The sequence below is a fragment of the Xenopus laevis genome, chromosome 3S (assembly GCF_017654675.1).
Source record: "Xenopus laevis strain J_2021 chromosome 3S, Xenopus_laevis_v10.1, whole genome shotgun sequence".
NCBI lineage: Eukaryota > Metazoa > Chordata > Amphibia > Anura > Pipidae > Xenopus > Xenopus laevis.
The window spans coordinates 127,964,262-127,980,517 of record NC_054376.1 but is presented as its reverse complement, the minus strand read 5'-3'; the positions used below and the strand labels follow the sequence as shown (position 1 = coordinate 127,980,517).

Here is a 16,256-nt window from a genome sequence, read left to right as displayed (position 1 = left end):
AGAAGAACATCAGCCTCTTTCTTTCTCCTGACAACTTCCTTGACTACTTGCTGGTCAGACTGTGGGAGTGGGAGGGGAGGGTCCCTTGTCATTAAATACAATTCAGTAGAAGTCATTAAATGTGCTTAATGGTGTCATTACCCCTCACCAGTAGAACTTTGTTATCTAAACCAGGGCTGTCCAACTGGAGGCTGAATATGGTCCTGTCCAAGGGATCTGCAGAAGTCTTTGTACATCATCTTTTTAATATAATCCTTCAACCATGAAGTATAAGGAATAATTACCACCTATGAAGAATGTTAGATTGCGCTTGATTTTAACAATGAAGCTTTTAAAATCATCTCGCTGTGAACAGGATTTGAACCTGTGCGGGGAAACCCCATTGGATTTCGAGTCCAACGCCTTAACCACTCGGCCATCACAGCCCTCTTGCCCATTATTCACTGTTTTCTTATTTTTCCAGTTTTTTGTCTTGTGTGTAAAAAGGTTGTGATTAGTTTCTAGTGAATTTACTACTGTAAATAAAAGTGACAGTTAGTTCAGACAATACAGATTAATGGTGTCACTATAAAGTGTGAGTATGACTTCCATGTTATTCAAGTATAACATCTACATCAGCTATTCTTAACCATGAAGTATGAGGAATAATTACCCCTCTCTATGCGGAATAATAGACTGAACTACTTGTAACAATGAAGCTTTTAATCAAACCTCAATGGGTAAAAGATTTGAATCTGTGCGGGGAAACCTCATTGAATTTCAACCATCCAACACCTTAACCACTCGGCCATCACAGGCCACTTGTGCTGTTTGCCCCATCCTGGCCACCCAAACCTTTTGGGATAATTGGAAGTAATTTAAGAGATAAGATTCATTATTTGTCACAGGTATAGTTATACAAGTACAACATGCAGTGAAACGCATCCTGATCCACTTTTTTAGACAAAATTAACTAGTTAAATACTTTATTTATCAAGAAGAATATATGGGTAAAATCAGGATTAATCAGCATTAATCACTGTATTCTCATCACTTTTTATGCTTAAGGTGGTCACCATTATAGAAGGAGGACATGTTGGAGACATTGGTATGTAGTTTTTTAGCTAAATGAGAAAGTACCACCAGGAAATGCCTCTGGAGTGACAATATTTTTCTATGTCTATAGATTTACATATCAATGTGGTGCTGTGGCTTAGTTGGTTAAAGCGCCTGTCTAGTAAACAGGAGATCCTGAGTTCAAATCTCAGCAGTGCCTTTGTTTTCATGATATTATTATTATTTATTTACTACTCTATTTAGATACTGTCCCATCTCAGCCTGTGAGTTATAGATTCTAATGCTAACGGACTCCTGCTGCACAAATATGGCCGCCCCCTCATACAGGAACATGGGGCACCAGACAGGTAATGTAAAAGCATTGTGCAAATACTTTATGGCAAAGTTAAAAGTTGAATTCAAAGGCAATATAACGATATATGTAAAAAAGAGTTTAATTTCTGGTGTCAGTATCTCTTTAAGTGGGTACAAACTGACCAACTGAACAATTGCCTGAAAGGTCAGATCAGATGTTTGGCCATGAAACCTATTTTAGCAGAATAAATAACTTTGGAGGGATTGTATTCATCTGATGGAGATCGGGAGATCAGGTGAGACTTAATGAAATGCTGTAGATTTTAATGAATATGCTTGTTATATATATAATTCTGAAGAAAATGGTATTTATTGCAATATATGGACAATATCTGTTTTGTTTAAAGAGGAGAACATATTTGTAAGAGCTCTGTTTGGTGTGGACTTTCCTATAAGCTTCTTGCAGCAAATGTCTTATTGTCCTTAATCAATTAATATGGGTGGGAGGGTCCGTTTGTCATTAAATACCACTCACCATTAGAACTTTGTTATCTAAACCAGGGCTGTCCAACTGGAGGTAATCCGGCAGACAACCATGAAGTATGAGGAATGATTGCCCAACTCTATACAGAATGTTAGACTGTACTGATTGGTACAATGAAGCTTTTAAAAGCATTTCGCTGTGAACAGGATTTGAACCTGTGCGGGGAAACCCCATTGGATTTCGAGTCCAACGCCTTAACCACTCGGCCATCACAGCCCACTTGTCTTCCCTTGCCTATCTTGGCCACCAAATCTTTTGAGATAATTGGGGGGTCATTTAGCAAGAAAAAATTATGGGTAAAATCAAAATTTGACCATTACAGTAATCACTGTATTCTCAGCACTTTTTATGCTTAAATTAATTTTGTTACAACAGCGCCACCTGCTGGTCAGTTTCCCACCAGTCTGACCAGCAAGTAGTCAAGGAAGTTGTCAGGAGAAAGAAAGAGGCTGATGTTCTTCTGCTTAGGAAAGATGTGAGAAAGGTTTCTAATTCTTTTCCTAAGCAGAAGAACATCAGCCTCTTTCTTTCTCCTAACAAATACCTTGACTACTTGCTGGTCAGACTGGTGGGAAACTGACCAGCAGGTGGCGCTGTTGTAACAAAATTCATTCATATTAACAGTACATGTATCCCTTAATATCTTGGAATAGGAAGAAAATAAATAATGAATGTAAAAGTGCTTAGAATAGCCTATTCATCTATTTTACATTCACTTATTTTAAAGGTTTTCTTATCGGTACAAACTGACCAACTGGCCAATTGGCTGAAAGGTCAGATACAGTGCTACGCAATATGTTGGCGCTATATAAATACATGTTAATAATAATCAGTAGTTTAGCCTTAAAAAAAAGTAACTATGGAGGGACTGTATTCATCTCATGGAGATTAGGTGACACAATGAAATGCTGTAGATTTTAATAAATATGCTTGTTAAATATATAATTCGGAAGAAATGGTATTTATTGAAATATATGGACAATATCTGTTTTATTTAAAGTGGAGAACATATTTGTAAGAGCTCTGTTTGGTGTAGACTTTCCTATAAGTTTCTTGCAGCAAATGTCTTAGAGGCACATTTATCAAGGGTTGAATTTCGGATTCATGTGAGGTTTTTAAAACTCGATTTTGAATTTTTACGTTGCCCTATAATGTCCTTAATCAATTAATATGAGTTCCTTTGTCATAAAAAAACACTCACCATTAGAACTTTGTTATCTAAAAATGTGGATAAATGGAGGGCACACAATACAATCAAACATATGCGTTAGAGGTGCAAAAAACCAAGGTCAACCCTACACAGAGCGACCATACAATCAATATACCATACATTAGGTTATGCACTCAAAAAAATTTTTCAAATATAGACTCAGGTGGTTTCAAAAAATCTTTTACTGTTTAAAACAACTTGGCAATATACAATTGTGTCAACAAATGTTCAGTTTCTACAACAATGATATACATAGTAATAGTATACACACCACCCGAAGGTTTGTACAAAGCAAAGAAAGAAGCAACAAGGAGCGGATAGACTTGCCACAAATGAGAATAAAGGTGGCCATAGACACACAGATCCTATCGTACGAATCGAGGATTCGTACGATTTTCGGATCGTGTGTGGCGTGTGCCAACATCTTTCGTCCAGCAGAGATCGGTCGTTTGGTCAGGTTTGATTTTGACCCGACCGATCCAGCCGGAGCCCACGGCACATCGTAATTGGATCGTTCGGCCATACGGCCGAACAATCACATTACTCCCGATATAGCCATGCTCGTTAATGGCATATCGGGGAAAAGATCCGCTCGTTTGGCGATGTTGCCAAATGAGCGGATCTTTGCGTCTATGGCCACCTTAACCGCAACGTTTCAGCACAAATGCCTTTGTCAAGGGGATTCTGAGAATCCCCTTGACAAAGGCATTTGTGCCGAAACCTTAGGTTGTGGCTGTGCTGCTATGCTGTTTGTGCATCCAGGGTTTGCCCTTTCCCAAGATGGCGACTTCCATAATTTGACACTGTACTGAGAATAGACACATTGGAGGAGTTGTCGGGTGCCTCCTAGTCAAATCATACTTTAAAGAAACTCTGATGGCTGATTCTGGCCTTTAGAGTGCCAAAATTATAAACTACAATATCCTGAGTTTGAATCTCAGCAGTTTGTTATTATTACTTATATACTGCTCAGTTTCTATAGCACTGACCTATTCCACAGTAGTTTACAGAGATCTTCCATCACTCACTTCAGTTCCTGCCCCAGTGACACGGACGTGTTCATTTTACAGGTGCCATTTTGCTTCAATGGGTATAAACTAACTGGCCAGTTGCCTGAAACGTCAGATCAGATGTTTGGCCATGAAACCTATCTGAGCAGAAACATTTAATTTGGAGGGATTGTATTCATCTGATGTAGATCAGGTGACACTTAGGGTCAGATTTATCAAGGGTCGAATTTCGAAGTAAAAAAAACTTCGAAATTAGACCATCGAATAGGGTAGTCCGACATTCAAAGTCGAAGGATTTTTCATACGATCGTACTTCGAATCGAATGATTATACAAAAAAATCCTTTGACTTCTCAAAACTTAGCCAAATACTGTCTATAGGTTCTAGGAGGTCCCCATAGGCTAACAGCAATTCGCCAGGATCAAGGTGGCGAAGTGTCGAAGTTGAGGTTTTTTAAAGAGACAGTACTTCGAATTTTTTAATGGTCAAATTTGTGAAGCATTTTCAATTCTAATCGAAGTTGAATTTGGCCTATTCGATGGTCGAAGTACCCAAAAATTACTTCGAAATTCTAAGTTTTTTAATTAGAAAATTCACTTCAACCCTTAGTAAATGGGCCCCTCAATAAAATACTGTAATTTTGATTTGATTTTAATGAATATGCTTGTTATATATATAATTCTGAAGAAAATGGTATTTATTGCAATATATGGACAATATCTGTTTTGTTTAAAGGGGAGAACATATATGTAAGAGCTCTGTTTGGTGTGGACTTTCCTATAGGCTTCTTGCAGCAAATATCTTATTGTCCTTAATCAATTAATATGGGGGGAGGGTCCATTAAATACAACTCACCATTAGAACTTTGTTATCTGTTAACTGGAGGCCGGCAGGTCGAATATGATCCAGTCCAAGGGATCTGCAGAAGTCTTCATACACATCTTTTTGATATAATCCTTTGCCCAACTCCATGCAGAATGTTAAGGTCCCAATAAACGCATTTTAGGGGAAGTCCGACCAATCCTTTGAAATGATTGTGAGGTTAGTGGGATTCGAACGATCGTACATCTTACGATTTTTCGGCCGACATCTGTCAGGAAATTGATCGGCCAGGTCAAATAATCTTTGTTGGTCCCAGTGCAATGTATCTATGTTTGCAGGGCCAAGCAGCTCCCCTTTGTTTTCCTGGCAAATTGGTCTTTTTAGTTGATGGACAATTCGTAAAATTGTTACGAGATTATTGTGGTCTCGCGATGACGATCTATGGCCATCTTAAAACTGCTCTGATTGGAACAATGAAGCTTTTAAATTCATCTCGCTGTGAACAGGATTTGAACCTGTGCAGGGAAACCCTATTGGATTTCGAGTCCAACGCCTTAACCACTCGGCCATCACAGCACACATAATTGGGGGTAATTTATTTAGAAGAATATATGGGTAAAATCAGGATTTGACCATTAATCACTGTATTCTCATCACTTTTTATGCTTCAGGTCACCACCATGAGGAAAGACTATGGACTCCAGTGATACATGTAGCCAAACACTAAACCATTAATCCATCATATAAAAGCTTTGCAGGATTTTAAAGTATCCAGAGGAACTGCTTAGAGGACCATTACTGACGTGGCAGTTGCATATTCTTATAAACAACCTCCCTTGTCTTTTTGGATTTAATATGTCTATTAGCTATCAATAGTAAGTCTCTAGGATGTCATCATTTAATTCATATCCACAAGGGGAAAAAATCTAATTTTTCTAGTTTGTCGTCCTGTGTGTAAAAGGGTTGTGATTAGTTTCTTGTGAATATGTTCCTGTAAATAAAAGTGACAGTTAGTTCAGACTATTCATATTCGCTGTGTCACTATAAAGTGTGAGTATGACTTCCATGTCTTGTTGTTTAAGTATAACATCCACATCAACTATTCTTAACCATGAAGTATGAGGAATAATTACCCCTCTCTATGCAGAATGTTAGACTGAACTAATTGGAACAATGAAGCTTTTAAAAAATGTCACTGCGAACAGGATTTGAACTTGTGCATAGAAACCCCATTGGATTTCAAGTCTAACGCTTTAACCACTCAGCCATCACAGCCCAAATTTTGTTACAGCTCAATCCTGGCCACCCAAACCTAGAATTTTTTATGCTCAGGGGCACCCACTATGTAACACTGTGACACTTTCCTTCTTTCATAAAAAAAACAAAAAAAACTACACCACCATGGGGGCAATGTAGCACGTGTATTGAATAGGAACAACCACTATATTCTAATTAGCTGGCTCAATCACTGGCCTGATGATCAAAGCTAAGTCCATCTTAGGACTGTTAGTGACGGTAAACTAGTTTTTTTTTAAGTTACTACAATCCAAGACTATCCAAGTTATCATAGGAGCTTGGATAATGGAAATATTGGAAGGTTATTTTACAGAGCACAAAAGAATCTTGTTTGTTACATGTCACCATATTACATTTTTATCTTAGAATACCAGAATCCAGTACAGCCAAATTCCTGAGTTTAGGCTCCAAGTGTATTGGAACTATCAGCCACCAAAAGATGAGGTGGTCAAGGCAATGGTTGGGCACAAAGAGGGTAAGTCCTACTCACTCTTGGGTCTACAGACACATTATTATGATGTAGTTCTCAGAAGAGAGTGTGCAGAGTGGGGTGGAGGTGAGCGAGCTGGTCCGCCAATTATCCTAGGGCCTTTGGCCAGCTTGGCTTTGCACTGGTTACAGTAGGAAGGACATGGTGGAGACATTGGTATGTAGTTACATAAGAAAGTAACCCCAAAAAATGCCTTTAGAGTGACAAAATGTCCCTGAATCGGTTAACTTTTCTGTGGGAGGTGCTAAAGCACCTGTCTTGTCAACATGAAATCCTGAGTTCAAATCTCAGCAGGGCTTTTGATTTTATGATACAATTATTAGTACTTATTTATTACTCTATTTATATAGCGCTGACCTATTCCGCAGTGCCTTCATAGATCTTACATCACTCACTTCAGTTGCTGCCCCAGTGAAACAGAAGTGTTCATTTTCTAGATCCCATTTTGCTTAAGTGGGTACAAACTGACCAACTGAACAGTTGCCTGAAAGGTCAGATCAGATGTTTGGCCATGAAACCTATCTGAGCAGAAACATTTAATTTAATGGGATTGTATTCATCTGATGGAGATCGGGAGATCAGGTGAGACTTAATGAAATGCTGTAGATTTTAATGAATATGCTTGTTATATATATAATTCTGAAGAAAATGGTAGTCATGGCAATTTATGCACAATGTTTGTTTTGTTTAAAGGGTAGAACATATTTGTAAGAGCTCTGTTTGGTGTGGACTTTCCTATAGGCTTCTTGCAGCAAATGTCTTATTGTCCTTAATCAATTAATATGGGTGGGAGGGTCCGTTTGTCATTAAATACCACTCACCATTAGAACTTTGTTATCTAAACCAGGGCTGTCCAACTGGAGGCTGAATATGGTCCTGTCCAAGAGATCTGCAGAAGTCTTTGTATATCTAATTTTTTTAATATAATCCGGCAGACAACCTTGAAATATGAGGAATTATTGCCCCACTCTATACAGAATGTTAGACTGTACTGATTGGAACAATGAAGCTTTTAAAATGTTCTCGCTGTGAACAGGATTTGAACCTGTGCGGGGAAACCCCATTGGATTTCGAGTCCAACGCCTTAACCACTCGGCCATCACAGCCACCTGTATTAATTGGTCACCTAATCTTTTGAGATAATTTTGGGGTCATTTAGCAAGAAGAATTTATGGGTAAAATCAAAATTTGACCATTACAGTAATCACTGTATTCTCAGCACTTTTTATGCTTAAAGCATAAGTAAACCTTCAAAATAAGTGAGTTTAAAATTGATGAGGGTGCAGTTCTAAGAACCTTTGTAGTTTACATTCTTTATATATTTTGTTTTTATTCCAAGATATTAAGGGATACATGTGCTGTTAATATGAATGAATTGTGTTACAACAGCGCCACCTGCTGGTCAGTTTCCCACCAGTCTGACCAGCAAGTAGTCAAGGAAGTTGTCAGGAGAAAGAAAGAGGCTGATGTTCTTCTGCTTAGGAAAGATGTGAGAAAGGTTTCTAATTGTTTTCCTAATGTACTGTACTAATTAATTAAAAAGTCATTATGGAGTGACTGTATTCATCTCATGGAGATTAGGTGACACAATGAAATACCACTCACCATTAGAACTTTGTTACCGTATATACTCGAGTATAAGCCGAGTTTTTCAGCATCCAAAATGTGCTAAAAAAGTCTACCTCTGCTTATACTCAGGTCAGCGGGCAGTAGCTGAGATTGCAGTCACTTTTAATCATTCCTATACCAACAGTTCACTTGGGGAGAGACTGCAATATCCCACAATGCCCTCTGTTGGTTATATGAAAGATTAACAGTGATGGCAATATCAAACAGCGCCCTCTGCACATGGTAGTGGGACAGTGGGACAATGCACACAGTAATCCGTTTGGCAATTCTCTGTCACCATCAGTTGATCAGGGCTGTAGTTGTGTCCAGGCTTATACTAGAGTCAATACGTTTTCCCAGTTTTCGTAGGTAAAATTAGGTACCTCGGCTTATACACGGGTCGGATTATACACGAGTATATACGGTATCTAAAAATGTGGATAAGAGGAGGGCACACCATACAATCAAATATTTGGCAAAAATATGCGTTAGAGGTGCAAAAAACCAAGGTCACCCCTACACAGAGCGACCATACAATCAATATACCATACATTAGGTTATGCACTCTCAAAGATTTTTTTTCAAATATAGACTCAGGTGGTATCAAAAAATCTTTTACTGTTTAAAACAACTTGGCAATATACAATTGTTAACAAATGTTCAGTTTATACAACAATGATATACATAGTAATAGTATACACACCACCCGAAGGTTTGTACAAGCAAAGAAAGAAGCAACAAGGAGTAGATAGACTTGCCACAAATGAGAATAAAGGTGGCCATAGACACACAGATCCTATCGTACGAATCGAGGATTCCTACGATTTTTGGATCGTGTGTGGCGTGTGCCGACATCTTTCGTCCGGCGGAGATCGGTCGTTTGGTCGATCGTTAAGGTATAATTTTGACCCTCCGGAGCCCACGGCACATCGTAATAAGGCCAAACAATCAGATTACCCCCGTTATAGCCATGCTCGTTAATGGCATATCGGGGAAAGATCCGCTCATTTGGCGATGTTGCCAAATGAGCGGATCTTTGCGTCTATGGCCACCTTAACCACAACGTTTCGGCACAAATGCCTTTGTCAAGGGGATTCTGAGAATCCCCTTGACAAAGGCATTTGTGCCGAAACCTTAGGTTGTGGCTGTGCTGCTATGCTGTTTGTGCATCCAGGGTTTGCCCTTTCCCAAGATGGCGGCTTCCATAATTTGACACTGTACTGAGAGTAGACACATTGGAGGAGTTGTCGGGTGCCTCCTAGTCAAATCGTATCTGATTCGTGCGGCTCCGAAGAAGCCACTTGATGCTTTAGGAATTTAATGTGGTGATGTCACTGTTCATTGCCAGTATTCTAAGCGCGGTTATTTTAAAGAAACACTGACGGCTGTTTCTGGCATTTAAAGTGCCAAAATTATAAACTACAAGATCCTGAGTTTGAATCTCAGCAGTTTGTTTTTATTACTTTTATACTGCTCAGTTTCTATAGCACTGACCTATTCCACAGTAGTTTACAGAGATCTTTCATCACTCACTTCAGTTCCTGCCCCAGTGACACGGACGTGTTCATTTTACAGGTGCCATTTTGCTTCAATGGGTATAAACTAACTGGCCAGTTGCCTGAAACGTCAGATCAGATGTTTGGCCATGAAACCTATCTGAGCAGAAACATTAACTTTGGAGGGATTGTATTCATCTGATGGAGATCAGGGGACACTTAGGGGCAGATTTGTCAAGGGTCGAATTTTGAAGTGAAAAAAACTTTGAAATCAGACCATCGAATAGGGTAGTCCGACATTCGAAGTCGAAGGATTTTTAAGATCATACGATCGTACTTCGAATCGAATGATTATACAAAAAAAGCCTTTGACTTCTCAAAACTTAGCCAAATACTGTCTATAGATTCTAGGAGGTCCCCATAGGCTAACAGCAATTCAGCAAGTTTAAGGTGGCGAAGTGTCGAAGTTGAGGTTTTTTAAAGAGACAGTACTTCGAATTTTTTAATGGTCAAATTTGTAAAGCATTTTCAATTCGAATCGAAGTCGAATTTGGCCTATTCGATGGTCGAAGTCCCCAAAAATTACTTCGAAATTCTACGTTTTTTAATTCGAAAATTCACTTCAACCCTTAGTAAATGGGCCCCTCAATGAAATACTGTAATTTTGATTTGATTTTAATGAATATGCTTATTATATATATAATTCTGAAGAAAATGGTATTCATTGCAATATATGGACAATATTTGTTTTGTTTAAAGGGGAGAACATATTTGTAAGAGCTCTGTTTGGTGTGGACTTTCCTATAGGCTTCTTGCAGCAAATATCTTATTGTCCTTAATCAATTAATATGGGGGGAGGGTCCATTAAATACCACTCACCATTAGAACTTTGTTATCTGTTAACTGGAGGCCGGCAGGTCGAATATGATCCAGTCCAAGGGATCTGCAGAAGTCTTCATACACATCTTTTTGATATAATCCTTTGCCCAACTCCATGCAGAAAGTTAAGGTCCCCATAGATGAAAAAATTTCTCTTGCCGAACAACCGATTTTAGCAAAGTCCGACCAATCCTTTGAAATTATTGTGCAGTTAGTGGGATTCGAACTATTGAACATCTTACAATTTTTCGGCCGACATCTGTCAGGAAATTGATCGTCCAGGTTAAAAAATCTTTGTCGGTCCCAGTGCAATGTATCTATGTTTGCAGGGCCAAGCAGCTCCCCTTTGTTTTCCTCGCAAATTGGTCTTTTTGGTTGATGGACAATTCGTACGATCGTTCTGAGATTATCGTGGTCTCACGATGACGACCAGATCTTTGGAAAACCTCAACATCTATGGCAGCTTAACACTGCACTGATTGGAACAACGAAGCATTTAAATCATCTCGCTGTGAACAGGATTTGAACCTGTGCAGGAAAACCTCATTGGATTTCGAGTCCAACGCCTTAACCACTCGGCCATCACAGCCCACTTGTTGGCTTGTTACTCTCATCCTGGACACACAAACCTTTTGCGAGAATTGGGGGTAATTTATTAAGAAGAATATATGGGTAAAATCAGGATTTGACCATTAATCACTGTATTCTCCTCACTTTTTATGCATAAGGAAAGACTATGGACTCCAATGATACATGTAGCCAAACACTAAACCATAAATCCATCATATAAAAGCTTTGCAGGATTTTAAAGTATCCAGAGGAACTGCTTAGAGGACCATTACTGATGTGGCAGTTGCATATTCTTATAAACAACCTCCCTTGTCTTTTTGGAGTTAATATGTCTGTTAGATATCAATAGTAAGTCTCTAGGATGTCATCATTTAATTCATATCCACAAGGGGGAAAAAAATCAAATTTTTCTAGTTTGTCGTCCTGTGTGTAAAAGGGTTGTGATTAGTTTCTTGTGAATATGTTCCTATAAATAAAAGTGACAGTTAGTTCAGACTATTCATATTCATTGTGTCACTATAAAGTGTGAGTATGACTTCCATGTCTTGTTGTTCAAGTATAACATCCACATCAGCTATTCTTAACCATGAAGTATGAGGAATAATTACCCCTCTCTATGCAGAATGTTAGACTGAACTAATTGGAACAATGAAGCTTTTAAAAAATGTCACTGCAAATAGGATTTGAACTTGTGCATAGAAACCCTATTAGATTTCAAGTACAACGCCTTAACCACTCAGCCATCACAGCCTACTTTGTTTTACAGCTCAATCCTGGCCACCCAAACCTAGAATTTTTTATGCTTAGGGGCACCCACTATGTAACACTGTGACACTTTCCTTCTTTCATAAAAAAAACAAAAAAAATTACACCACCATGGGGTCAATGTAGCACGTGTATTGAATAGGAACAACCACTATATTCTAATTAGCTGGTTCCTTCACTGGCCTGATGATCAAAGCTAAGTCCATCTTAGGACTGTTAGTGACGGTAAACTAGTTTTTTTTTAAGTTACTACAATCCAAGACTATCCAAGTTATCATAGGAGCTTGGATAATGGAAATATTGGAAGGTTATTTTACAGAGCACAAAAGAATCTTGTTTGTTACATGTCACCATATTACATTTTTATCTTAGAATACCAGAATCCAGTACAGCCAAATTCCTGAGTTTAGGCTCCAAGTGTATTGGAACTATCAGCCACCAAAAGATGAGGTGGTCAAGGCAATGGTTGGGCACAAAGAGGGTAAGTCCTACTCACTCTTGGGTCTACAGACACATTATTATGATGTAGTTCTCAGAAGAGAGTGTGCAGAGTGGGGTGGAGGTGAGCGAGCTGGTCAGCCAATTATCCTAGGGCCTTTGGCCAGCTTGGCTTTGCACTGGTTACAGTAGGGAGGACATGGTGGAGACATTGGTATGTAGTTTTCTTAGGTACATAAGAAAGTAACCCCAAAAAATGCCTTTAGAGTGACAAAATGTCCCTGAATCGGTTAACTTTTCTGTGGGAGGTGCTAAAGCACCTGTCTTGTCAACATGAAATCCTGAGTTCAAATCTCAGCAGGGCTTTTGATTTTATGATACAATTATCATTAATTATTAGTACTTATTTATTACTCTATTTATATAGCGCTGACCTATTCCGCAGTGCCTTCATAGATCTTACACCACTCTCTTCAGTTGCTGCCCCAGTGAAACAGAAGTGTTCATTTTGTAGATCCCATTTTGTTTAAGTGGCTACAAACTGACCAACTGAACAGTTGCCTGAAAGGTCAGATCAGATGTTTGGCCATGAAACCTATCTGAGCAGAAACATTTAATTTAATGGGATTGTATTCATCTGATGGAGATCGGGAGATCAGGTGAGACTTAATGAAATGCTGTGGATTTTAATGAATATACTTGTTATATATATAATTCTGAAAAAAATGGTAGTCATGGCAATTTATGCACAATGTCTGTTTTGTTTAAAGGGGAGAACATATATGTAAGAGCTCTGTTTGGTGTGGACTTTCCTAAAAGCTTCTTGCAGCAAATGTCTTATTGTCCTTAATCAATTAATATGGGGGGAGGGTCCGTTTGTCATTAAATACCACTCACCATTAGAACTTTGTTATCTAAACCAGGGCTGTCCAACTGGAGGCTGAATATGGTTCTGTCCAATAGATCTGCAGAAGTCTTTGTATATCTAATTTTTTTAATATAATCCGGCAGACAACCTTGAAATATGAGGAATTATTGCCCAACTCTATACAGAATGTTAGACTGTACTGATTGGAACAATGAAGCTTTTAAAATGATCTCGCTGTGAACAGGATTTGAACCTGTGCAGGGAAACCCCATTGGATTTCGAGTCCAACGCCTTAACCACTCGGCCATCACAGCCCACATATATTGTTTGGTCACCGAATCTTTTGAGATAATTTTGGGGTCATTTAGCAAGAAGAATTTATGGGTAAAATCAAAATTTGACCATTACAGTAATCACTGTATTCTCAGCACTTTTTATGCTTAAAGCATAAGTAAACCTTCAAAATAAGTGAGTTTAAAATTGATGAGGGTGCGATTCTAAGAACCTTTGTAGTTTACATTCTTTATATATTTTCTTTTAATTCCAAGATATTAAGGGATACATGTACATGTACATGTTACTATGAATGAATTTTGTTACAACAGCGCCACTTGCTGGTCAGTTTCCCACCAGTCTGACCAGCAAGTAGTCAAGGAAGTTGTCAGGAGAAAGAAAGAGGCTGATGTTCTTCTGCTTAGGAAAGATGTGAGAAAGGTTTCTAATTTTGTTCCTAAGCAGAAGAACATCAGCCTCTTTCTTTCTCCTGACAACTTCCTTGACTACTTGCTGGTCAGACTGGTGGGAGTGGGAGGGGAGGGTCCCTTGTCATTAAATACAACTCAGTAGAAGTCATTAAATGTCCTTAATGGTGTCATTAATTACCCCTCACCAGTAAAACTTTGTTATCTAAAATAGGGCTGTCCAACTGGAGGCTGAATATGGTCCTGTCCAAGGGATCTGCAGAAGTCTTTGTATATATCATCTATTTAATATAATCCTTCAACCATGAGGAATAATTACCACCTATGAAGAATGTTAGATTGCACTTGATTTTAACAATGAATTTTTTAAAGTCATCTCGCTGTGAACAGGATTTGAACCTGTGCAGGGAAACACCATTATATTTCGAGTCCAACACCTTAACCACTCGGCCATCACAACCCACTGTCGCCTGAAGCTCCATCCTGGCCCCCCAAACCTGGAAACCTTTTGAGCCAATTTGGGGTCATTTATCCATAAGAATTAATGAGTGAAATCAGAACTTGCCTATTATTCACTGTTTTCTTATTTTTCCATTTTTTTGTCTTGTGTGTAAAAAGGTTGTGATTAGTTTCTTGTGAATTTACTGCTGTAAATAAAAGTGACAGTTAGTTCAGACAATACAGATTAATGGTGTCACTATAAAGTGTGATTATGACTTCCATGTTATTCAAGTATAACATCTACATCAGCTATTCTTAACCATGAAATATGAGGAATAATTACCCCTCTCTATGCGGAATATTAGACTGCAGAAGAAAATTCACTGGCACACAGGTACTGCTAGCAGGGTAAACCCTTGCTGATTTATTAAATGGTTTGCAGCGAATATTAGACTGAACTAATTGTAACAATGAAGCTTTTAATCAAAACTCAATGGGAACAGGATTTGAACCAGTGCAGGGAAATCCCATTAAATTTCAACCATCCAACGCCTTAACCACTCGGCCATCACAGGCCACTTGTGTCATTTGCCCCATCCTGGCCACCCAAACCTTTTGGGATAATTTGGAGTCATTTAAGAGATAAGATTCTTTATTTGTCACATGTATAGTTATACAAGTACAACATGCAGTGAAACACATCCTGATCCACTTGTTTAGACAAAATTAAAACATATTAGTTAAATACTTTATTTATCAAGAAGAATATATGGGTAAAATCAGGATTTGACCATTAATCACTGTATTCTCATCACTTTTTATGCTTAAGGTGGCCACCATTATAGAAGGAGGACATGGTGGAGACATTGGTATGTAGTTTTCTTGCTAAATGAGAAAGTCCCCCCAGAAAATGTCTATAGATTTACATATCAAGGTGGCGCTGTGGCTTAGTTGGTTAAAGCGCCTGTCTAGTAAACAGGAGATCCTGAGTTCAAATCTCAGCAGTGCCTTAAATTTCATAATATTATTATGTATTTACTACTCTATTTAGATACTGTCCCATCTCAGCCTGTCAGTAACATTTTCTAATGCTAACGGACTCCTGCTGCACAAATATGGCCGCCCCCTCATACAGGAACATGGGGCACCAGACAGGTAATGTAAAAGCTTTACGCAAATACTTTATGGCAAAGTTATAAGTTGAATTCAAAGGCAATATAACGATAGATGTAAAAAAGAGTTTAATTTCTGGTGTCAGTATCTCTTTAAGTGGGTACAAACTGACCAACTGAATAGTTGCCTGAAAGGTCAGATCAGATGTTTGGCCATGAAACCTATCTTAGCAGAAACATTAACTTTGGAGGGATTGTATTCATCTGATGGAGATCGGGAGATCAGGTGAGACTTAATGAAATGCTGTAGATTTTAATGAATATGCTTGTTATATATATAATTCTGAAGAAAATGGTATTTATTGCAATATATGGACAATATCTGTTTTGTTTAAAGGGGAGAACATATATGTAAGAGCTCTGTTTGGTGTGGACTTTCCTATAGGCTTCTTGCAGCAAATGTCTTAATCAATTAATATGGGTGGGAGGGTCCGTTTGTCATTAAATACCACTCACCATTAGAACTTTGTTATCTAAACCAGGGCTGTCCAACTGGAGGCTGAATATGGTCCTGTCCAAGGAATCTGAAGAAGTCTTTGTATATATCATCTATTTAATATAAACCAGCAGACAACCATGAAGTATGAGGAATAATT

General features: G+C 38.4%; 10 non-coding genes across 10 annotated transcripts; 2 read left to right on the top strand and 8 right to left on the bottom strand.

The window, feature by feature from the left end:
- Positions 1-343: 343 nt before the first annotated feature.
- trnas-cga lies at positions 344-425 on the bottom strand. The gene has a single exon. It is a non-coding gene; the product is annotated as a tRNA-Ser (tRNA).
- Positions 426-1,181: 756 nt separating this feature from the next.
- Positions 1,182-1,255, top strand: trnat-agu. Its single transcript has one exon. It is a non-coding gene; the product is annotated as a tRNA-Thr (tRNA).
- Positions 1,256-2,028: 773 nt separating this feature from the next.
- trnas-cga lies at positions 2,029-2,110 on the bottom strand. The gene has a single exon. It is a non-coding gene; the product is annotated as a tRNA-Ser (tRNA).
- Positions 2,111-5,430: 3,320 nt separating this feature from the next.
- On the bottom strand, positions 5,431-5,512 carry trnas-cga. Its single transcript has one exon. It is a non-coding gene; the product is annotated as a tRNA-Ser (tRNA).
- A 617-nt stretch (positions 5,513-6,129) lies between these two features.
- On the bottom strand, positions 6,130-6,211 carry trnas-uga. Its single transcript has one exon. It is a non-coding gene; the product is annotated as a tRNA-Ser (tRNA).
- Positions 6,212-7,746: 1,535 nt separating this feature from the next.
- trnas-cga lies at positions 7,747-7,828 on the bottom strand. The gene has a single exon. It is a non-coding gene; the product is annotated as a tRNA-Ser (tRNA).
- A 3,384-nt stretch (positions 7,829-11,212) lies between these two features.
- Positions 11,213-11,294, bottom strand: trnas-cga. Its single transcript has one exon. It is a non-coding gene; the product is annotated as a tRNA-Ser (tRNA).
- A 2,284-nt stretch (positions 11,295-13,578) lies between these two features.
- On the bottom strand, positions 13,579-13,660 carry trnas-cga. The gene has a single exon. It is a non-coding gene; the product is annotated as a tRNA-Ser (tRNA).
- Positions 13,661-14,425: 765 nt separating this feature from the next.
- On the bottom strand, positions 14,426-14,507 carry trnas-cga. Its single transcript has one exon. It is a non-coding gene; the product is annotated as a tRNA-Ser (tRNA).
- A 917-nt stretch (positions 14,508-15,424) lies between these two features.
- Positions 15,425-15,498, top strand: trnat-agu. The gene has a single exon. It is a non-coding gene; the product is annotated as a tRNA-Thr (tRNA).
- The last annotated feature ends 758 nt before the right edge of the window (positions 15,499-16,256 follow it).